The sequence below is a fragment of the Neodiprion lecontei genome, chromosome 1 (genome assembly GCF_021901455.1).
Source record: "Neodiprion lecontei isolate iyNeoLeco1 chromosome 1, iyNeoLeco1.1, whole genome shotgun sequence".
Lineage (NCBI taxonomy): Eukaryota > Metazoa > Arthropoda > Insecta > Hymenoptera > Diprionidae > Neodiprion > Neodiprion lecontei.
The window spans coordinates 34,589,068-34,614,264 of NC_060260.1; the positions used below are offsets into that span (position 1 = coordinate 34,589,068).

The window sequence follows — 25,197 nt, forward strand, 5'->3', positions numbered from 1 at the left end:
TGGTTGATTCCACGAGCAGTAATTATAGTAGCTCGGAACTGTTCCGGACCCTGTAAACGGCCGCGATGAGGAAATCGGATTTTACGGTAACTAGGACTGTGTCCATGTGCTGAAAATGAAATTTTTTATACACGTATCTTCATTTGTTCCAGCCACTGGCCGCAGATGCATTTCTGCGTAACTCGATATTTTCGAATAACGTGATATTCGGGCTGATTGAAATCCCTCATCCACGTCAGTGCGTACATTTTTCGATTTATCGACTACGTATAATAAATTCATGTGCGAATACATATTTGTATATACATATATAGATTCACCTCTTGTTTATACTACGCATTATTTGATTCGTTTCTTTGTTTCTTTTCATCATGCAATATACATACTATTCACCACTAATCACTTTTCAACACCAATTTTCAGCGTGCAATTATATTTTTAATTTTTTAGCATGATACGAATTTGCAGGATTCTTCATTTGTTTGTTTTACGCTGTGAGCAATTACGCGGGTAAACAAAATATACGCAACATTGTTACCCGTTATGAGAAAGGAAAAAATTTTCGAAACTAGGTTTTACCGAACGGCATTGTTATCGTGAAAATATCCAGATAATTCCGGTCACGACAGTTCATGTATTTGATTCTTTACTTCAATCAAGAATACGGAAAACCTGGGAGAGTGTTCGCAGTCAAGTCAGGGGATAAAAGGCTCGTATTTTATTTCCGAGGTGTGCCGCAAGTATTTCCCACCGGATTATTCGATATGATAATTTTCGCATAGAAGATTAGTCAAGGAGAAAATTTGACTCCATTCAACATATATTCAAATCATGCTTAATAAATTTCTTAGCAAAAATAATATGTGCATCAGTTCAATAAACACCTTATTCGACTTATTCAAAATTATCCTTGATATTGAAACGATAGAAAAAAACAAAAAACACAAAAAAGATAAACTACGACATTCAATTCTCTGAACAGTGTGATTCTATTCTCTCTTCCGAGGCACTTGTCACGCATGTCGGCGAACCGTTTGATCTAGTGTAAGAACGAATAGACATTCGGATTTAAAAATATCCCATCGACTCCCGTCATTGATCTCGAGGGGTTGTAGCCGAGCTGCGGAAGTCGGGCTGCGGTACCACCAGGTATAACAGGCCCGATGCTGGGCGCGAGGATTTCTTTGTGTCTGCACGCGTCGCCGAATTGTGTGCGTGGTGGTGGGTGTGCGTGGCACCGGGTTGTTCTGGGCGGAAGAGAGCGAAGTGGGTGATGGAGCAGGAGGACGGGGAGGGGTGGGGGGGGGGGGGGGGCGAGGGTGATTCGAGGGCGACGCGATAGGGATGCTGGGCACGGCACGTTCAGTCGCGCGACGGCTCTTGCCCTGGGCAGTCGATCGAGCAACGGAGTTCCGAAAAGCTTTGATACCGCGAACGCCGAAAGCACAGCAGTCCCTGGGAGGAAAATGTTCACGTGCTTAGAAGGCCTTGGAATCGCGGCTTCGTCGCGCAGTCAGAGTGTGATGACCGTTCAACCGCCACATCTATAAACATGACATAAATCTTCCGGCGAAGAATTTCGCCATCGAATTTACTTGTGGCATTGAACACCGCTAGAAGTGTTTCGTTTCGTAATTGTCTAATCTTCTTTCCTTTTTTAATCTTCATTTTACACGACTGGTTTTTTTAAATTCGTACTGGTTCTCAACATCTTCCGGTGTATCCTATGATATATTTTTCACGGATGCGGGAGCCTCTGTGAATTTTCGCATTCACATGGTCACGTGTCCGTCGTGGTATCCAAGATCCCGGTCCTGCTGGAGGTGCGTGGAGGACCCTGTTATTTGGAGGCTTTGAAGGAGTCGCTCCCCCGAGTTTGCAGAGGTAAAGTATACGGTAGATCGTCGAGTGCAATTAAGAGCCTGTCGTTAATTCGGAGCCCCGTCACCGGGGGTGAGACCGAAAATTTTCCGTCTGCAGTCTGCTCGCGTTCGTTCTCCCCCGACCTCTGACACCCTCGAGAGTCGCGAAGTGAGTGGAAACTGTGCGAAGAGCTCGAGGTTGAGCTTCGACCGCCGCGCGACGCGATACTTAATTTGAATGCAACTCTCGAGGAGACGAGACGTCGCGGGATGCTCGGAGCACGTTTTCATCCCTCAAAGCTCCGCGGGCCCGGATAGAGAGACGGAAGTCCGCGGCCACCCGGTAGGAAAATCCGGGACGCGCGTAACTTCGCGTTCTCGACAATCCGTCAGCCCTCCAGGAACAAATTCGGGCGCGGGGTGGTTCCGATTACAGGGTCGCAGACCGACGGGCATTCGTCTCTGTCACTGGCGCCGCGTGAGACTCGCGCTGAAACGGTACGGAAAACGCGATAACGGGATCGCGGCATCATCCACCGTCCATTTGGCAAAGCGTCCTGCAATTGCCTCGCCGCGTGCAATGAGAGGCAAATATCGGACCGCATCGGTTCCCCCCCGTACGGGGCAGGAGAATAAAGCCCCGGGCGATTATCCTGGAAGAGCTCTGTAATTTCCTCGATTAACCCTCGCGCTTTTTCTCTTAATCAAGATTTAATTGCATCCTGCCCGGGTCGCCGCAGCCCAAACACCGCGAAACGTATAAGCCCGCCCCTGGAACCGTGTTTAACCTCTTTTTTTTTACCCTCAATTTTATTTTTTTCGACACTCAGCTTCGGCCCCGCGACATCCAGGCCCGCTGCACCTGTTGCATACCCGCTTGCGTCGCCCCTGAAATTTTTGGTACGTAAAGTACTTGATTTTTCTACAGGGGTTGGCTCCTGCACACCGTCTGCGTGCTCAGCTGGAGGCGAATACCTGTCCTCCGGAATTCTCCCGCACGTGTGTACGGTAATACGGCTTAGAGAAACGCGAGCTGATTCCACGCTGCTTAATCAACGCAATTACAGTTAGGTAGCCACAATCCTCAAGCAGCCTCTCTGTGTTCTGCGATCACGTGTCGCGATCCGTGAAGGTTCCCAGAAGCTCCTTGTTCGATAACCATAATTACCAACGATAAGTCGCAGGTAAAGCCTCAGAAATTTCAGAAAGGGGCGCGAGTATATGCATGTATACCCTTTATGAACGGATTTTTTACGTAATTATTACGCGCACTCTGCACGGCGGCCATTTTTTCCCCGCCAAATTCACGCGGACCCCTGTCCGACTATTTCTTTTAATATTTAAACGGGTGTATCACGGGCGAATATTTGTTGAAATCCTTAATGATGACGAATCTCGGGAGCAGGTACAAGGTCGAAGTGTATCTTCGTTTGGCACCGTTACTTCGAAACTGGCAAAATCACTTCGGATGCCAACGCCGCACTGCCGTCCAGGCGATTGTTGGATCGAACGATCTTCTCGACTTTGCATTATTCAAGTCAGACACCCTCTCGTGTATTTTGTTTTGTTTTCTTACACCTTATTTTTTCTCTACGCATTTTGTTGACGCGACTTCCAGTTTCGTAATGCGATTGCTTTCACAATTCCTCTGCGATTTTGCATTGTTGATTCATTATTCTCAAATATCACGAACGTTGTAATGTAGAAAATACAGTTGCACTGTAAGCGTTGGTTCAAAAGCAGTGGTAAAGCACAATGATTTCCCCTCGTTTGCGCTCTGGGAGTTTGTGACTAATTAACAATATGCGACAATTCTGCAGGATTAGAGTAATTGGCATTATACTCTACGTTAACCAGACGTCGCGCTGCAACAGGGATTAAGGGCGCATATGTATCCTCGTCTGCATGTCGGGTAACGTTTCCCATTGCAACGTATCTACGTGCACATAGCTGACTTCGTGTTTATTATATCTTACGGAAGCGATTGATTGCGCGGCACTGCAGCGTAGTTTAGCCGCCTTTGACAACTCCAAAGAAATTCGTTTCAACCATCATTTTCGAAGCTAACACAGACGGTGAAGTCGATGACCCAGCAAAGTAAGTCCGCAAGCCAAAGCAAGAGTTAACGTGATTCGCGTTTTCCACCCCTGACTTCGCCTTCGCCGCTCCAAGCAGCAGCATTTCGAAGTTCGAAAAGCGGTTGCATGCCGCACGTCATATACGGATGCATTCAACCCTCTGTAGTATTTCGCGCAGGGCAAGGGTCAGGCAAGGGGGATGAAAAGGGCGAAGTGGTAAAAAGTGCGAGAGGCTTTTGGCAAGGCATAAATCTCCGGAGCGGCTGCCTCCGACACTCGGTAAAATATTGTCGTTAAAATTCATCGTCTCGAAGACTGTGGTTGTACTAGAGACGTCAGTAGCAATACGAGGGGCGTTCTGGAATGTTCAGTGGTTCTCGGAATTCGTACAAGGTCAACATTCGTTGCAAGCCTCAATCCGATGACCGACAAAGTCAGCCATAGTGTGGTTGTCGTCCACCGCCGAAGAGTCTAGAAAAAGGTTTTTGTCTTGGCTGGAGTGTCGATAAGATGTCGGTAAGAGAATCTGCGTCCAGAACGCCCCTTGTATTCTTACTGGCATTTAGGCGATTCGCTTTTGCAACGCGGCGGCAAACATTGACGCGATTATTTAGCGCACTGTCTCGTCCCTGGTTTCCGGCCGTTTTCACCCTCGTCCATCTTCCGGGTCCAGCTGAGCCTTCCGCCCACTCAAGGCTCGAGGCACGTGTACGCGTTCCACTCGAAATCCGTCAAGTTTATCCGAGAATCGTTATCCTCAATGTCGTCGCCGGGGAGGTATTTTCACGTGGAAAACAGCGGCAGGCAATAACGATGCGACGTCGTTGTTCGCTCGCGAGGGAACCTTCTACCGCTTCTTCTTCCTTCGCGACTCGCGACGGACAAAAGGAGAGTAAAAACGCCGCAACCCCGCGGACCTCGTTCTTATAACGGTTCTCCGGTCCCTACATGGCTTCTGTAAACAAGCCAAATATTGATGCGGTTCGATTACGCGACCCGACATTCTATCGACTGACCTTGAGAAATGAGGGAAAATACGGATCCCGTTAGGTCGTAATTACTTTTCGGGAAACCCTAATTTTTTACCACATCGAGAATAATCGGTGCTACAGGCGACGAGGTTCACAAACTTTCTGGAACTCGTATTGTAGTTCATTGTGTCTTACATCTACGCGTACGATAGTTTTTCTCATGTCGACATGTTTGTACGTCTATAAAAAGCTTCCTTTATACGAGGAGTAACTCGGCTCAAGGATACCTATATGCTGTCAGAATTGTATTCTGTTGTAAAGTTTACGAAGATTACAATAATTGTAGAACTTCGAACCCTGCAACAACATCCAGATACTGAAAATGTTGACACTTGTAACAGGCACGATTTCTCCAACCATGCTTATGTGGCTCGGAGCCGTTAAACTAGTTTTGTCATTAAAGATTAACCGTTCACCCAGGTCCAGTAATTAAACCGAATTACCCGGCACCATGGATTGAGGATAACAGTAGTCGAGTCGAGGTCCCCGATTAACGCACTCAACAGCCAAATCCAATCTAGCTAATACGTTAGTCTCTCGTCGATACAGGATCCTCTTTGGATATACATGAACAATCCCATGTCAAGCTGAATGCATCACCGAAACTTACACAGAAAAGTCTATCACGTCCATGGATTATCCGATTCGAACACGTGTGGCTAATCTCTTGTCTTACAAAATTTAATTTAAGGGTCGAATAATTGTTTGGAGAAAGTTTTTATAAATTCGCTAGAATTATCGGAATCCAGGTTAAAGAAGAATTTCGGCAGCTGTAGCAGATGAAGTTGGAACAGCTTTTCCCCATGATTTTTATGCTAAGGAAAAAGCTCGCGTACGTTACTTTACACCGATCGTTGCTTTGGGTAAAACGGTTAATCCCCGCGCGTAGTTGTAATTAATAAGTCGTTAATCACGTTATCTTTCTTTCAGAAAGTTCGCCTGTTGCGTTGCTGAGCCCGTTATTTAACGTCTCAGCAGCTCGGGCACGTTTCAACTTATTTAAGTTATTTTTCACCGCCGTTGGGATCCCCCCGGATAATTAGTTTGAAACTTTAATTACGCGATATTGGCGCTGATTGAGATAAAAACTCTTTCATATTGTACAATATAAACATACCTATGTGTGTTTATGCTGTACCATGTATGTATATTGTATTTTTATGTTATATACAGGCATACGGCGTCTCGCCGAGTTTCAGAAAGTCTATTAAAATTCGAGAGTTACGTGTCGCTTTGTTCAATCTTGTCACAGTTTATTATAACAAGGCGGTGAAGAGGAATGAACGAGGCTCGCGGTAGAATGACGGCCGAAATTTGAGCCTTTTGTCGAACCTCATCGAAAATTTTAGCACGCGTCAGTTAATCGACCAGCCGTTATAAACCGGCCTGTAGAGTGAACCACAAGTTCCGATGTTACTGTGTCTGATTAAATTGCTGATTTACTACTTCAAATCTCCAATCCGTCTAAGCCCTTCGTTTGAATTCTATTGTTTCACACTTTGGGCGTTCAATGAATTTTGAAACGAACGATACATCGAACGTGGCTTGTGATGTTAACCGTATAAATGCGGGAATTTTTTTTTATAATCGAAACGTTTTTACGGATTAAATGAATCAGGTAGGTACTTGATGAGTAACGTCTAGCGGCAAATGTTTGAAAGTATACATTTGAACAGTTGTTTAGATATCGCGACTTATTCTCGAGCTCGAAATACCTCGTTAGAGAAAAAGGTGAAGAATAAAAAGGATTTTGCTGAAATCTTCACGGCCGCGGAATGACAACCGGATGGCGCCGACTAACCGAATGATAAAATTCACCGATTAGATACGCCGGCGAGCTGCGGCCAGAGGATTTCTTAATTAATGCAACGACTTTCGTTTAAACCCTCGAGTCGTACGAACGCCTATTAGTTTAGTCGTAATGGATTTTCCCGGCAAATGGATGGAAGATTTAAAAAATTTTCATTCAATTTAATTCCGGAATGAGTTTCTTCTCCACGATGTTACGCCGCGCGTGCTGAAAGAGGGGCTGATTAGAGAAGCCTCTGAAATTCGCCCACAAGCTGGAACTACTTCAATGCGAACTCAAACGAGCCGTTAACGAGCCAACGGTGTCTCTGGGTAATCGGAATGCCCTGACTGTTTATGTTTCACTCGTCCGCGTCTGCACGCTCGTAATTAATTGCGTTTTCCGGTAAGCACGGCGGAACGTATCGGTATGAATCGCGATATTTGCCGTCTAATTTCCCGCCAGTCAAATGGTTCCAAGATTCTCGGGGATCCTTTTAGGCGAGCATTCCTGCACCGACAACCGCGTCGTTCGTTCGAAACTTTAACGTGCAGAGTATGAACAGGCTTGAAGATCCTGATTGTTTCGCAGAGCGGTAGTTGATGGCCGTTTCCTTCGTCATGCCGCTTGATGATCGTTCTTCGCCACGATAAGATCAAAGGAAAAGTATAATAAGCGAGAAAGCTTGAAATCGAGACAAATAATTTCACACTGACACGCACCCATCGGTCACTCGCTTTGTTATCCCAGGACTGCAATGACGTTGAATTTTTTTGTTTTTGTCGTCCCTGAAAGTGCTGAGGAGAAAAAGAGAAGAAAACAAAAAATTGACGACACAACGCAGGTACCTTGCAAATAATCGTTGTGCTTATCCAGCAAGCATGAACTTGCGATCCTGCAGCGAATAGGTACGAAACGCCGGGTTTACACGCAGAGCGAGAGTAGCTTGACTTCTGTTGCGAGTGAGTACCGTGCAGACGGGGAGCTTTCGAGCTTTGCCACGATAACAATTACATACGTGGTATACGCAAACTTGTCTCAGCACAGCAACTCCGCATCGCTGCAGTCCTCGGGAGTTCCGGGAGTTCGGGGAAAGTTCTGGAGACGGTTTTCGCTTGAAGCCTGCAGAGAAATTTCTGAACCACAGTTAGATACAATATATTCATGCGGATTGCCACTGAATCAATGCCTCCAAGGAGACTTACACAGGGCTGCACCGCCTAGCGCAGGGAATAATCGGCAAATCGGTCCTTCCGCCTGCGTGTGGAATTATTCTACGGCGGCGGTTAAACTCGCACTGAACATTCGCAACTGCTATGAAAACCGGCGTAGTTGTACTCCGACAAGCTCACGATCAGCGCTGGTTGGTTTCCGACCTTTTTTCGTCCATCTTTGTTTTCTCCCTTTGCTCTTTCTCGTTTTTATTTCTGCGCCCGAAACTAGAGCTTGCATTGTTACGAGTCGGTATAGATAAATGCAAATAAGCACGCGAGATAGCCGCCGTCACCTTCGTCCCGATTTTCCGTCCCGTTTCTTATCCGCCTTGAGCGGCGCGTATGGTTTATTTTATTGCCTCGGGCAGCTATCGCCACATCTTATCCCAAGAATCTTTGCTCTGGGAAGGTTGAGAGTAGTTATTTTTATTTATTTATTTATTTTTTTTTTTTGCGCAAGAGCTGCGACCGCCCACCGAATTCTACCTGGCGAATATTGTGAAGAATGTATTACCCTGGAAATGATCTCGCGTGTTCGCCACTTTCTCTATCGCGGCAACAATGGATTTTGGTGATTTTTTTTAAGCTTTTCTTTTTATAACCGCGTTCACGAACCGTTATATCACAAACGGATGTATATCATATATACCTGCACGTGCAAATTTATATATAAAGACGTACGAATTTCTATTCTATTATATCAAATATAGTTTGCATTGTTGTACCTGCCTTCACGTATAACTTTAGAGATTTCACCCCGGTTCCATTACTCGTATCTTCCCTGCAGAGGTTTTATGCGAGTGAGGGCTGTGGGTAAACCTGAAATAAATCAAGTCTCGAGAGTCCTCTGTTTTCGCAATATTACGAAATTTATCCCCTGTTTATTTACCATTTTGCCAAATTCCTTCCAAGACCTTTTGCCGATTTCTTATAACTGTTGCCATTCTGCCAACGTACGTCGCGAGATGCGCGTCTTACTTATGCTTGAAAGTTTTCCATGCTTGTAAGAGGAAGCTGCGACGCTGTTGAATAAAAAATTCCGTCCTTCTAAGAATTCCGCAGGCTGCCTCCTACTTTAGCAACCCGACCAAAGAAGCATTTACCGTTGCATATGAAAGGTTTGCTTCTAGTAATTCGTAGCTACAAACATTCTTCTCACAAATCGATCCTTGGTTAATAAATATGAAACGTCCTTTGTGCTCCGTACTTGACACTTGTGTAGGTATTCATTTTTTTCACTCTTCTCACAAACTGGAGGACTGAAGTCTTGGGCAAGCTTTTGATCATGATTCAGACGTAGGCGAAAGCTGTACCGACATTCGATGAAAATAAGATCAGAAGAAGCAGAATAACCGGGGACGCGTGACTTCCAGCTTTTATTCGGTTTATCCAAACACGCGGCGCAGTTCTCTAGCTCGATTTAGAACGAAAATAGTATTCAATGTGCCGATTTATCAGTGTACAGATTCACCACGCTTCTTTTTGTTGTAAACGAAGTCTCTTTCGTGCAGCCTCGTCGTATAAACGCGTCAGCAAATTTTTCGTACCCGAAGTACCTATATACGTAAGGATCATATATTTGGTACGTACCGCGCACATACACAACATTCGGGGGATCCCTAGCTTCGAGGAAAAAGCTTGGCACGTTTTATAACTTTTGCAGTATGAGCTTCCGTTATTGTTTCATACCATTCTACTTCTCGCCTTATATATGAGCATAATCGAGGTTCGGCAAACTATCGAATGCCAAAATATTATTCCGTTAGAAAAATATCGTCCAAAAGTTACCGTGGTACCATTTCCTCCGACTCTTGCGGTCTTCAGAGTCAAAGGTCCTACTTTAGCTTCAGCCAGTTTCCGAAACAGTACTTTGACTGTAATCAATTTTCCCCTCGATACGATGTCACAAGCTTAAGCGTCCAATTACAGGAGGAAAGTCGGCCCAACATTGGAAGGGTTTTGAATTTTGGTAAGCATGTACGTACATCAAACTGCTCCATTAAGCAACGCCATATTTGATGTCACTCAGAGCCGAACGTTTGATCACGTTAATTTTGTTGAGTAGAACAGTGACCGTTCTCGCACACAATTACCAAACGACACGAGTAGTCGGGCTGTCTGACCAGTCTCGACTGTTTTCGTTACATCGAAACGTGTGAGTGACAAAGTATACAAAGAACTTGGTCTGAGCGAGACCTGAATTTCTTGCCCTAAGTATCTTGTGTTTATTATTCGCGACTTCCCGCAAAAAGAATCGCCAAAAGGAAGAACCTCTTCATGTTTGGATCATTTCGGAGCGGCATCGTTGAGGTCACAAGTTTCGGGGTTATCCGAGAGTTGGAATTGCTCACTCGACGGGACAACGGGGTAGACAGTGTATCCGGTGAGTTAGATCGGCTCGATAAACAAGTACATAGGTACGGAGAGTAGCGCAAGGTTGACGGGGAGGTTCGACCACCGGAGGCTTAGCTCAGCTTTGTCGTAGTTGAAGGAAGATAGGCAAGGTGATAGTGGTTATGACGGTGAGTTAGCTCAAAGCACCGCAGCCCGAGTCGACGGTCCAGCGGCCAGGAGGCGCCTAAGCACCCCCGATCGTGCTTTCGCCCCTGTGAAAGCTCCGCAGCGTCTACACTTTAACTCCGTGTTCGCGTCCCCCCCATTTCTATGCACATCTCTCACCCGCACCCGTGGAGCACATCGCAGTCGCACTTTATGCACGCCTGTCTGCCGCATTGAGAAAACGGCTCTATTGCGCCAGGCGAGAAGTTATTGCAGTCCGTCGCAAGCTCGCTGCGAAGCTCAGCGTCTTTGCTGTACCCTCAAACTAGGGTAAACTAGCTTTGCTAAATGCTCGAACTAATTTTACCCGCATCTTTAAAGAGTTTCAAGTCTTTAAGAATTATCGACAGTCTCTGACCCTGACACCGTGCACTGTGAATGAAACCCTTTTTCCGAACGGTCTCACTTTCACTCAAATCTCAATTGGTACGACTTGAACTACGGCTTGGAACTTAATCCGAAAGCGGAGCGGCAGCAACTCGGTGAAGTTATAATTAGTGCCAGACGTGGTTTGGAATTAATACTTCAATGTGGAAGAAATTAAGCTACTGCTGGACGAAGTAAAATTAAAATCCCGATTCCGACTTGTTTTTCTTTCGGGAAAAAAGAGGAAGTTTCCACGTATTTTAGAAAAGCAAATGCGAAATTATCGAATAATAATATTATTACTGAAATCGCAGGCTTGTGACAATATAATAACACCCTGCAAAGTCTCCGATTGCAAACATTCTAACAGTTTTTTTGCTCTCTGATGTCACAAGCCGCAGTTGTTGATGTGAAATACCATTATTTCGCAGCGCTTCGCACGGCAAAATAGCCGTAGATCGTATCAGCGCGGTTTTGCGGCTAAAACTTGTAGACGAACAGTGAGACGGTTTTCACAAAACTTTGGGTGTTGACCCGAGTCAATTTACCGCGTTGTACGATGTTCATCGGACTCCCTGTTCGGTTTTTGTAACCATTGACCTCTCAGTTTTATTGTGATTGCAATTTCAACAACAACAACAATTTTAAAACAAGCACGTCGCATCCGTTCAGTTTGTAATGTTCGTCATTTTGAACGTGAAATATTTCTACGACCACGCTACAAAGTCCATGCGAGCCGTTTGCGTTATTCAAATAAAAGTAAGCTCCGAAAGAAAATATTGCTACAAGGTGATGCAATACAAATGACAATTTTTTCACCAACGTGCACCTTACGCACACTTGCAGAGCTCTATTTCTCCTAGCTTTTCATTCTCACACCTTTTGTCTCGCGTTATTCTTACCCGGAAAGGCAGTCGCAGCTCTATTCTAAGCTTCAAAGCATTACGAGCTGTTTAAGCTACGACCCCGCGTCAGAATTACTAGGCAGATTTACTTTTTCCTTCGTTTTATTTTATTTTTTTTTATTTCGTTGTAGAATTTAACGGCGTATAAAGTTTCGCTGAAATTCAGGAGAATATATCTTAGTCAAACTTTATCACGTTCACTTGTGGAATTTAAAGTACCCACGCATGTACATATATCACACACCTATACTGTTCTTTTTTTCCTCTATTTTTTCTGTATGTTTTTTTTTTAAACGATCCATCAGCGGCTCTCCATGCAAAGCACGCAAAGTGCAGTTTTTGAAAGGTTTGCATGTTGAACGGGGTATTTGTCGCAGTAAATTTTTGTCGGATGAAGGGTGGAATTTATAGCGTTGCAGGGCCAGTGTTAAGATAACTATGTGCATGAATCTTCTCATGTGTCCGGATTCTGCGCTTGAACATATCCAATAAAGCTCGAGCTAAATTCCGTCTGGCAAGATACCGACGCTGCAGTAACTTACACACGACGAAAGTGAGAGATTATACGTACAGTACCTGTTCGGAATCACTGTACCAGATCGATCGAGAGAGTCAAGGACGATATAATGCGTGCATGTAACGCGCAAACAACTCTGCCAATATATTCCAGGATCTTTCAAGCACAGGCGTATCGGGCCAGCGTTACTCCCGCCAAGACGCGGTGCCAAATTTCAATATTTTCAATCCGGGCTCTCGAGTGTCCTCGGCATGACGGATCATCATCTAATTTAATCGGTCGCTGCTCAGAGATTACAGGTCAAATTTTGACCGTTGGATTTGAAGATCGCCGCGGACTTGCAAGGATAATACATCCGGCAGGTATTATAAGGTTAGTGATTGCGATGCAGGATCAAGTCACCGATAACTGTCATACCGAATTTACAATGTTTATATTCGCCTGTATAACGTCAAGGTTTCGGCTATTGTGTTTCATCGAATAACGCGGACCACTCACTTTTCGCGAACTTGAGCGGAGTGCAGGTCGGAATTATACGTCCCTTACAAAGCTTTTATACTTCAGTGACCAATTTTACGGAGAGAGGTTTACAGAGCGAACCGGTCTGAGTTGACTTTAACAAATGGGAAAAATACGGGTTCACTCTCGACTCGTAATTGTTTCTGAGAAACTTAATTTTTTACACCAGATCTGTATACTTTCTCCTACCCCTCCGGCCTTCCCGTTAATTTGTCAAAGTTGCGGCAAGCTTTTGCTCTGTATTAAAAATACAGGTGTAGAAAAAAAGCGTACGAAAAAATAACCAAAACCTCAACTCAACGTTATACCCGCAAGTCCTGCCGTCGAATGAAACCTCGTAATATCTGTGCTCGGGAAAAGGGAGAGAGGCGAACAGTGCGGAGAGAAGAATACGTATCATCTCGTGACGAGCGTCACCTGCGGCGCACAATTCCGGACGACAACTGTCAGCGTGACTTTTTTTGTCGAGCAGTTGCCTCGATTTTTCTCAACTCTCCGTAGGAGCGCCGGATAATTTAACGGACACAACGAATCTCCGGAGCGTTATTGTGCAGGCGCGTGTTTCATCGACCTAGTGACGGATTTACACCGCGTACACTGCACGTTTCGTCCCAAGTCTGTGTGTGCGAAACGTTGCGCGTATTTCACCGACCGCCCATATCCGTGTCAGCCCGTATTTCTGCATTCGCTCTACATCGCGGCGCCGTTTTAATTGTACATTGGTCTTGGCATCCGATAGATATGTACAGCTGATGGTGTCGCGCCAGCTGTGCGAAACGCTGGAAGCGTCGTGCGACACCGGATATTACCGAGCGGTATACACTGAAACCCTTCCGACAAGCCAGCGGATCATTTAACCGTTTTGGTGTTGCGTTTACGGGCTTTGAAGGCCTGGCTTCTGGGGTCGAGGAATTAATTTGGCCGGTTGATTGGAGAATTTTATCAAGTTTCGCCTAGCTTTATGTTACCGAAGTCTCAATTCTATGTGTAACTTTTCAGATACGAACATTATTTTGTTTTATTGCGAGTAATTGCAATCCTCAGCTCATTTGTGTAATGTGTAATCGATGGTAATAGATTTGCAAGGGTTGCCGTCTTTGTCGGTTTCGGTACAGTTGTGCGGGATTCATGTTGCAGTTTGTGGCTTCGGTTGAGAGGTAGCAAATTAGCGCGAAACCACTTTGCGAATTATACGGCCTTGCTGAACAATTCCGTAATTTAACGTCGCTGTAAACGGGGTGAAATTTATGGTGGTATACATCCGTATTGGTATAATATGCGGTGGAACACAAACTTCCAGTGCTTGACCTTTCGTTAATACATGCATTGGAATTCTAGCCGGCATCGTGCTCTTTGATACATAATCAAGAATCATATTTACAATTAGATGTTTTTATTTCAAGGAGTTTTTTCTCCTGCCAGATTCATTGCTTGAAAAGGGTAATGTTGAAATACGTCGATCGTGCGAGTCTGTAGATCCGAAGCATCGTGAAAACCCTCGATACTTTTCTATCACTGAAGAAATCAAATTTCATTCGGAGAAAAACTGTGTCTTTCGAATTTTTCAATGTCTTTCAACGACGATAGAAAGTTACGAAGTGCTGCAAAGGGAGAAAGCGAAGTCGAGAGAGTGAGAGGTGTTAAAGTGACGTCAGTGACGATGAGACGTAAGGCCGGAGCCTGCGGCTCCATCGCATCCGAATTACATTAAAGGGCGACGATTTCACAGCGAGACGTGGATCCTCATACTTGTGCGGTTATTTAATATTTATCTTCCATCCGTCGGACGACGCGCATTTATTGCTCCAACGCTTCGCGATCCCTCGCAGTTATCCACATGCACACGTGGCTATTACACCTCGTACGAGCCTCGCGACGTGTTCCGCGGATCAAAGGCTGACGCGGGGTAGCAATTTTACGCTGAGCTTTGAAGCGCCTTGAGAAAGAAGCTCCCGACGACACCGCGTAGTCGCCCCAGCCCGAAACGTTGAATTTCGCCGGATGGGGGATCCGGCACAATGTGTCCGGATGCTCGATCGTTTAGCCCTATCGTCGCACGGAGATTAGATCGGGACGGGGGCCAGAATTCCGAATCTTCAATTCCTCCACGCGATCTGTAGGTGTAAGTAAATTCCTTCTGGGATCAATTCGGGAAAGTGTTCCATGTAACTACTCGCCGATATGGCTAACGTCCTAAGCTGTGCGACCCAGCCGATCCACTCACAAATTCGTCAGGGCACTTTGATTTTCAACATTTTTTCACTTTTCCACATCTGTAAACCGATCGTTGTCTGCATACACAATGGGGTCTCTGCGTTTGAAAAGAATCGCATGTGTCAAGCATGGAGAAACATAAAATAATTACCTAGTTCATATTTTCTCTAGTTAAAAAAAAAAAAAAGAAAATTAAAGTGGGTGTCACCTTAGTGTGGGTGACGTCATATTGTTATGACATTGATGTGTTTATATTATTGTAATAGTTTCAAACCTTCTCTATTTTCGTCAATTTTTTATAAATCAAACGAAGGAAAAATATGAGCCAACTATCTTTGGTCTCTCTACTTAATACGTACATGAATTTTTTTTACGCAAGAACCCAATTTAAAAAACTGTGAGTCATTTTATACGATATTACGTATGTATTTAAAACTCCAGAGATGTTTTCGTTTCACCAGTTTATGAAAAATTCTATCCGTAACAAAACCGACGATTGTGAAAAAATAACTATTGAAATTGTTCAGTGAGTGTTGCATCAAAGTGGACTAGCTCTAAATTAATCCTGAAATTGTAACGTGGATAGAACCTTTTCTATTCAAAACTTTGTAAAGGATGCGAAGGATTTCACGCTGGTTGAAACACCGTTTAAAAAATGTGAATAAAAAAATCTTCCGACGCTTCCGAGGCACGTAACGACCCTGTAATAAACGTAGATCCGATGCAGCGTGACGCGAGGTTGGGTGAAATTCTGTCGCGTCCGTTGGCGAGACGATAACGTTCGTTCGCATGTACGTGGGTAAATAATTATACGAGCGCATGCACAATGTTCGCAACGAGGTTATAACCGCACAGAGGTGCATAAGTGCGGCGAGTAGACCGCCAGGGAAGATCTGAAGTGTTGTTACGTGTCTTAACGGGGTTGCAACGGAGGCGCCGGGTGTCTCCAGCCTCACACGTTATTATCGCAAACAACCCGGTGGTTCTGATGTCGCGTGATATCAGCTAGACAAGGGGGTTCCACTATCCCAGATATATACCCGTGTGCTAGGTGCGAAGACGTGAGAGAACCACGTTCGGAGATGCACGCCGACGTTTCGATCATTGTGTCTATTTCTTCAAGCATGCTGGATTTTTTATTTTCTTCCCCCTTTTATATTTTCAAGAGAGGCTGATAATGATCAAAATATCACGATACTTATCGCATCTTTTGGATTAGAATTTATTCCTCAGTCTAATTGAACTTCTTCTAGATGAAACGTTGCCAAGTTTTTATCTTTCTTCAAATTCAGGGAATCAAATTTGCAGGCGAGGGTGTATAAAGTGGATGGAGTGCCTACTGCAAAGTTTAAAAGTTTCCGGCTTACAACACCCGGCCACATCTTGCATTGTTTACTCGGGTTTTCAGCAGAGAAAGAATCGCCTCTCCGGAAGGAGGTGTACTTTTAATAACATTCAAGTATCATGTCTTAACGTAACAGGAACATCTAACAAAATTGCGGAAAAATAGTGCGAAAAGCTTTGAACTGTTTCTTTTTGTCTTTTAATCGTCTTCAACACCACGTTGTTAAAGCTTGACCTTGTTCTTGATGCTTCTGCAGCTACTTCGAAAGAAGAATTTCTTACGATACTCGTCGATGCAGACACTCAATAATTCTAAATATTTTACGCAAAGACTGTTTTACTGACTTCGTGTTTCGTTTTTCAATCGTTTCTGTTATTTCTTTTCTCTCTTAGTTTTCTCTTTACTTGGACTTCGATTTCATCTTACAATTCCTCATCCAGTTCCTCCAGTGATTTCAAGTTTGTCAAAGTGGCGAAAATAAAAAACATCCAGCGCTGGTATTCACGCGCGAAATTTTATTTCATCCCGTCCGTTTCTCCCTTGATTGCAGGGCGTGCTGCAGTAATTGCCGTAACCTGTTCGATTCGCCTTGCTTAGTTCAGATGTGCAATTCAGTTGCAAAAACATTTGTCTAACGAAGCGGAGTTGAAGCGAACGCCGATGAAACGGCGCTCTTCGATCAAGCATCAGCTTTAGTCTTTACGCCGGTTACGCGGACGTCGCAGTTTCCTCGTTTGTAATTTAACGATGAAACAATTCGGGCATTCTGTACGCTTCGCAAAAAGCTCCACTGAATTTTAACGCTTGACTATGTTCTGCCGCTCTCGTTCGGCAGGCTTCCGACTCAAATACTGCGGCGAGGAAACGGTGGAATGTAACTTTAGGTTCACAGTCCCGTAAGTCGTCGTTATCATCGAGTCATTCGGGTTAACGCGTTTCCTTTCGGCCTTGAATCCTGCAATCCAATTGGACCGTGCGAATCCATTCCAAAACCCATAAAATAATTAATGAACAATCGACGGAGATGAATGAGAATGATTGCGGGTTTATTTCCCTACGGAAAGTTTATTTCCCCCGGGAATGGGAATGGCAAAAAAGCCGGGGCGTATATTATACAGACACACATTAATTTGGCGACGGACCGTTTCGGCAATTTATTATACCTACACACGATCCAAACACTGAAGCAAATCTACAATCTCCAACTGGAATATTTCGCTATGAGTAATTAATTATCGCGATGTACAGAATGCTTGTCAAGGATACGGCGAAGCCCCGGAAACCGACCGCGATCTCGTTTGACTGACGCAATCCAGACGGATTTCGCTGGATCCGCAAGAGCTCTGCTTAATTTTTGCCCAACGATTCGTCAAATTCCCTGACATTTGCCAAGTCCTATGCATTTTTACGCGAAACAGGATTATCGAAGGCCCCGGTAAGTTCTAGACCGCTTCGAGAATCTGGATTATGTCACAGACGTCGTGCACTCTACCAGGATTTGTTCCAGGACGTTGTTGCATGTAATTCAGCAAGCCACAAATTCGTGTGCGAAAAGTTTCCCACTGCGCGAAACTGACGTGGCGTGAACCTGTATTCCGCAGAAACAGTTCTCACTGTCTCGATTTCTCTCTCTCTTTCTCTCAAGCTTTTCTCGGGACGAGTATAAAGTGTCGTTGAAAGCTCGATCGGTCTGCCTGCATTGAGCCTGCGGTAGATATAAGCAAAATAGTTCCTTCTCTCTGCGGAGAGTGCACAAAGACCTTTTCTCGACACTGCACTTGTCAATTGAATTTCGCAGCAGATATTCAAGGCTGGTGAAAGTCCGATAGCACGTTAATGCGTTGTTAAGTATATACCGCGAAGCACAAGCGATACGTCAGAGCTGTCAGATACTCGGATAGGTATAAGGAAGAGCGAAGACGCTACCGGGGCCTAGAAAACGAAGATCGAGGAAATCGGTGCGGGTTCGTTAAAAAATTTTCTGCCGGAAAGAACCCTGTCGAGGTCCGTCAAGTATCGACTTGTATTGTGCGAAATGCGCAGCCACTCTTCTAGGCCACGGCCGGATTTTCAGTCGGCGTCTCGGTTCACGGGTTGGACGAACGGAGACGTAAAAGTTCGAGGGTGCTTCCTTTTCCTTTAATAACCTTACCGAATCTCGTCCATTTTCGTCATCGTCACACTTGAATGCCGCCGGGATCGCGAAGTGAGCGCTTGATCGATTCCACAGCAAGACCAAGCGTAACCGTGTAACTGTGTAACTGTGTAACACGTCCTCCTTTCTCGCATCGTGCTTCCGAGCCCTCCCGGTGATTGAAATACTAAATTTCGAAAGCTTCCTTTAACGACACGTCTAAATGCTCCCTCTGCTCGAATATTGCCGCCGTGCAGCAAAGGGGACTTATCAATTTTGTCGCTAAAATAGGGAACCTTCCTCCCCTACCCTTCATCCCTGTCTCTCTTCTCAGCCATACTTCGCTCGATGTGATATTGCGCAAGATATTGTCAGACAAGTATTCGCTCCTCGGGGCCAGATAACTTTGCTAATATCGCTAAACGGCGTAATTATTTTGGTTCTGCAAACTTTTTGGCGTCTCTCTTTTTCCTCCACGGTTTACGTTATTACATAAAGCTTATAATGTTTGCCTGTCGACGGCTTTGCGTAAATTGTATTTGAATACAGCTGGCAGATCTGGAAATTTTTTTTTCAATACTTTTATACATGCCTGGAGAATCCAGATTACCGATATTACTTTAACCGCACGATCATCTATGATTCAAGATTTTCGAGTTCAATCCTGCGACCGCACCTCTCTATCCACTTAACAACCATTCAATTTCGGGTAGAAACAAACGCCGGATGTTATTCGATTGGTTTCTTTGAACAATTTTGAGATACGAGATGATAGGTGGATCCTCAAAAAGCGGTTAACGGTGCAGAGAACAAAGAAGCCGGCAGTAAAAGATACGAGTCACAGACCTGGATCCGATCAAGTATCGTCTTTCAGTCGGTAGGCTGGACATGGATTGATATCGCAACAGCGAATCCAGTCCAAATGCGATTTGTCGTTTGACAACGGAAGTGCCGACGCCAAAGAGAAACGCTCAAAGGGCTTACGGGCAACGAGAACGCAACGAGCTGTCTCTAGACCTCGTTTCAAGCTCTGAGTCTCGTTCCTAGTTGTGCCAATTGTGAGTGATTCGTGATTGGGTGAGAGGTCTGCAGTGACCGAAAGCACAGGCTGGTGTCTCCGGCTGTTCATCAGTAATTCAGTGTCGGGGATCTTTTCGGTCGCGCGTGTCACGGCAAACAAGCCGACATACGCATCCTGAATCTCGGAGGATTGTCAAATATTTGCCGGAGAAAATTGTCCATTTTTCTCGCTGCAAATTCGAACTTGAATGATGGATGTATGCGGACGCGTTCGGGCTGAACAATGAATTTTTTCTGAAACTTGGTTACTTTTTTTCTTATCGTTTCTTACCTTCGATAAATCGACGAGTTTCGGAACAAACGACTTTCGAAAGCTCTGTATCGTTTCCCCGGCTTTGATCAACCGGTGCCGATATATTTACGCGTGTGGGGAGAAAAAAGGTCGCCTCTAGAACTGTGCGGTGTGCCGGTAGAACCGGAAGTTCTTTTCACCGTTCAACAGCTATTTCGTTGGCTTAACTCGATTTATCTGTGTATAAACGGCTCCAACTTTCAACGACCCTTCGGCCGGTTGAATTGCTTTCGAAAAGTGATGCTTTAATCTGGATAGATCTTCCCGGACCCTTCAAGCGATAAGCATCTGCGAACTGGCGTGATTAATAGTTAATTAAATGGGCCGTTCACGCGTCCAATCTTTGTAACATCTTGCCGAATTTCACTTGGCTATGCAGGTTCCGAAGAGTGTCGCGACATTCTTCAACATCCTCTCGAATCGCCTCGCCGAGACGTCCTTATATTGTTAGACGTTATCAATATCATCGCTGCCGCGGAATCGGGGGGTGGTTTTTTCTTAATCAGTATTAAAGTCTGCAAAACTCTTGAAAAAAATACGGACAAACGAATTGAAGTTGACTTTCAAACGAACAACATGCAGGAAGGAAGTGTGAATTGAATGTTCAAGGGCTTACAAAGAATTTTTCCTCCCCCGTCTTCGTCGCGATGTCGGAAAAAAATTGCCCACTTTCCCATATTAAAGTATTAGGGTGCCTGGTGTTCGCGGAGGGGGGGGATTTAACTGGAACAATTTGAAAATGTTAGAACGGAGAGACGGAGAAGTGGAGGATAAATTGAAGGGAATGCCTAATTGAATGGAAAAATACGAATTTACTGGCACAAGAGATATAAACTGGGACATAAACTGGGAAGAATATTAGCCACTTATCACTCGGACGACTTTTTTTTCTCTCACGTTTATGGCTGATAAAATCCCCGGCCAAGGTGGCACGAAGCACGCGAGCCATGTGTACTCAGTTTCTTCACCTCGTTCGTCGCAAATTTATCGCTTTATTATTTTTTAAGAACGCAGAAAATTAAATTATAAACCGGAATTGCCACGGCGAGTCTTTCACCACTGAGTTTTACTAATCGAGAAGGGATTCGATGCGTTGACTCCCGCCTTCGCCTTTTTCAACAAATTTTTCGAAGGTCCTTGATCACGACCCCTTTACCAATATCCTTGGAACTATTGGACTGAGTCGCGAAAGCGTACAGCTGCCCGTGACTGCTTTTAGAATTTCAAACTTTCGCATCGTATTACGTCCTGGAAATACTCGGCAGGCTGTGTGGTCGGCTTACAGATGGTCCGTTGGTCGGAGGATGAAAAGGAGAGGCAGCAAGTGCCTCGTGTGCCACCCAATCAATAATACGTGTACGCATAGGTCCCTGCTCAAAGCCGAGTTCCCAGTGTCGCGGCCCTTGGACGCACGTACACATGCATCCGAAACTCGTATTCAGATTTTCGAAATCCCAAATCCCAAAGACCCAGACCTGAATTTCAATACGGTAAGATTCACGCTTCATACCGACGCGATGTGTCCATCAGATCCGTTCAACTTTCTTTAATCAACCCATGTTTCGAACTTCGGGTTCACCTTCCAAGTCCCTGAAACTTTAAAGCCATTACTGGGAAAAATTCTTCTCTGTACGGTACGTTATGTCTTATTTTCAGGTGTGGACATTTCACATGAAGTGAGAAAACAGGTCAGACGGGGCACCGTGTTGCGAACAGGGTGATGCTGGAGGCGTTATGTAGTCGTTTGTGCAGGCACACGCTGTGAACAAAGTGCTGGTTTTGTGATTTATGCTACTTTGCGGTGTTGCAACTGAAACTTGGATATTGGCGCAGCGATTTAATATACTGGCGTGGGTTTTGACTAACAGAAATTAGGATTGAAACTTCTACCTTTAACGATCTCTTTCACCGTGCTTGGTAATTTCTTATCTGCTCAAATCTATTCGTCGGTTGGTTCGTCATATCTTTCATTGCCTGTCTGTGACTTTGAATAAATAATGTTTAAATTGGCCGCCGTTGCGTACACCATACATTTGACAATGAATGATATGGATTAAGAGAATAATTTTTGTGTTGCAAATCCATCGGTTCCCTTTTGTGGTGGTGATGCTCTCAATCTGTGATCGAGGTTCGATTTGTTTTACGCTTAACATTCAGCCAATTTAATTTGTGAATGCTCTTTTCAGAGTGGTTATATAATAGAAAAAAAACAAAACGATAAAAAAAAGACCCTATCAAAAGCCCAATCAGCTCTCCAAAAACAACGGTCGGTATTTGATGAGAGAGTTTTTGTAAACCACATATTAGGTATTTGTAGTAGTATTTGATGTTTCGGTGTAGTTTTCATTTCAAATCTCGGTACATGTCCAGCTCTTTATATTGGGTATACCGAGAAATTGTACAAAATATCAATGTATTTCGCGGCTAACATTTACCGAATAACGGAGGTATGAATATTGGGCAAAATTTTCAACCCCAGCTCGAACCTTCCATCCCGTAGAGAAATTGACGGTTGTATACGAACCCTTGAGAGATGAGGTTATATTTTGTCACGAGCATATAATTGCCAACTTGTATAATCCGTCGGGGGTGCGAGGAACAACTGGGATGCGAATATTCCGACTTTTTGATCGTCGCAATTCCCATTTGCATGAAAATATGCTTCGGTATAATTCGTTATTCCGTGCGGCCTCCGAATTTTAAACCTCTGCCAAGAACGGTGTTTAGTTCGTTCTTTTTTTTTTAAAGTCACGCGCAGTTGCAGTCATACATATACATATTACATATACAGGGACAGAGAAATTGTTATTCGATTAGGACAGGTGAAATTCAGATATGTTTCTTGATAGTTGGAAACCCGTTTTCAGCGGCTACACACTCCTACATTATAAGAAGTTCCAGAATTTATGATTCTTCTTACGAGAAAGTCAAAGCAAGGAAGGCATGTTCTCACCTGACATGCGCAACTTTCCCTGATATCGTTATAACTTTGATCCCGAAATCACGTAGGCCGAAAAGAAAAAGGGACGAAACACGAAAAAATAATAACCGTGTATAAGAATAAAAAACAGAAATATGAATCATTGGCATCGTTTGAAGCTGAAGCTCAAAAGGCGTCGTTTCCTTTTGAACAACGTCGTGTTCGAGCTGCGTTCAAAATCTTCGCGCGGCTGCTGCCCTTTGCATAAATAAAAAACGATTTTCCTCCAGAATGTAGAAGGACTTTTCCCCCTTTGTTCATTTATATAGGTATATGTATATATTTTCTTTTTATTATACTCTTCGTACATGCATGTTGTATACCATTCAACGGTACATTTTCTGAAAACCGGGCAAGTACGGGTGGCTGGGTGATTCGGTGAGCAATAGCAGTCTTCGAGCAGCTGAAACCCGGAAGAGCCATGGCGCAAGATTTACCGCCGTATTTTCAAGCTTTTTTTCTTTAAAAGCTCCGTAAAAGATCTTCCGTTAAAACGTACTTGCCGAACTGCACTGGGAAGAATTTTCACCATTTTTGGCTTTAACCATGTACACCTTCGGCGTAATCCTTACCACTGCTCAAGAGTAAAAATACATGCTTTTACCCGAATTTTGAAACTCATATGTTACCCCGAAAGTTTGGTAGAAGGGGTCGTTTCGTCAGTGTGTTGGATCGTAAAGTCACAGACTCGTAGGTAATTGAGATTTTATAATTGGCTCGACGACCACGGTAAGATTTCCGTATCCGCGGGGGCACCCGGACTTTTTCCCCCTGTAAAAGTATAACAACCAGTGTTGCGATACGCGCCACAAGTAGCATTGCAGCCAGGCGTTGTTTACAAATCGGCGTCGCCAGCTCCCCTCGCTCACCGACTTCTCATATAACGCGCACGCATATAGTGATTGGTTGTTTTCTTATTCCGGCGAGGCATGAATGCTTTCATATAAAATCAGGGTGGGACAGCTGGTGCGGTGGCGCGACGGCGTCGGCAACATGATCGTCTGCCACCCTTGGCGTTCACCCGGTGTAGAACCGAGGAGGGTGCGCGACTTCCGAGTCCAGAGACCGAGGCCGAGGTCGGGGTGGATTCAATCTAGCAGGATTACCGCCCTCCATCCACCCCAGGACCCACCTCACCCTTCCACGGCCTCGAGCCAAGCCGACTTAATATCTGACGAGCGTGTAAAGAAAATGGATGGCGCTATCGCGTTGTATCGGTCTTTCGCCTCCGGTGCTTTGTTCCCGGGTCTTACACCGATCGAAATATGCGCAGAACCCCCAGCCGAGCCATCTGATCACTTTCGCAAGCATACCAGAGTTTGTCGCCACTCCGATTCAACACCGTGAAAAGCTTGTTGCCTTCATTTTTTTTTTTTCCTCTCTTCGTAACTCGTCGAATTCCTGAGTGCGCGCAACAGCTGCCATTCTAATTCTCTGCATCTAGTTACTTCTTGGAAATGTCACACGGGAAATTTCATAGATCGGTAAATTCGGTTTGGGCTTACGCAATTCAAAATACAATTTAACCGAAATCCGCCTGCATTTACTATATGCATAAGTTATACAATTATTAACGACGAATGTTACAGAAATGTACTCGGAATTTTCATTTCATAAATGCTGAAGACTTTATCGTGTGTTGAAACGCCTATGCGAGGTGTAGACCAAATATCTTGGTATACATATACTGGCTCATAGTCCGCGGGTCTGGTCTGCTTCGATATCTTCGATACACGCGATTCTTGTCTGAGGACGAGACGACGTGTTATGGTCACCGGCTACTAGTTGCGCCAAGTATTGGTTCGAGGATCGGTCTGGTCACGATTCCTTTTTGTTCCTCCTCGCGATCGCTTGGTCAACGAAGTGATAGTAGCCATTGTTTACTTAAGGTAAAAAGTACGTGTGCTTTTCTCACCGATCGAAGCAGCTCATCTTCAGTCCTTATCTCCAGTCATTTCTGAAGCAAAAAATATAACAGTGACAGTCAAGTCGATGTCCAAATCAATAGAATTGTACCATTTGTCAAAAAGATCATCAAATCGACACATCTAAGTCACACCATAAGGTCCAGACAACAGGATAAATGGAATATAATGGTGGATAGAGTCAATTGGCCAGCGGAGGGTTTAAAAAATTCACGATCAGTTAACGAGTTGTGAATTGACTGTTGGGTATGATTAACTCGGAAGACTAGGGATCGGCGATGCAGATGAGCCGATAACACACGGAGTGGCTCCTAACCTATGAAATCGTAGGTACATAATGAGGTGATTATCCAAATGTACGACGTTCGAACAGTCCGTGTGATTAAA

At 44.6% G+C, this 25,197-nt stretch overlaps 1 protein-coding gene across 1 annotated transcript in view; it reads left to right on the plus strand.

Moving 5' to 3' along the window:
• Positions 1-1,378: 1,378 nt before the first annotated feature.
• Positions 1,379-25,197, plus strand: part of LOC107223584 (monocarboxylate transporter 11-like) — a 72,991-nt gene continuing 49,172 nt past the window's right edge. The window contains exon 1 of the mRNA XM_015663300.2: positions 1,379-1,884. The gene's annotated coding sequence lies outside the window, so the exon portion shown is untranslated. The remainder of the gene's footprint in view (positions 1,885-25,197) is intronic.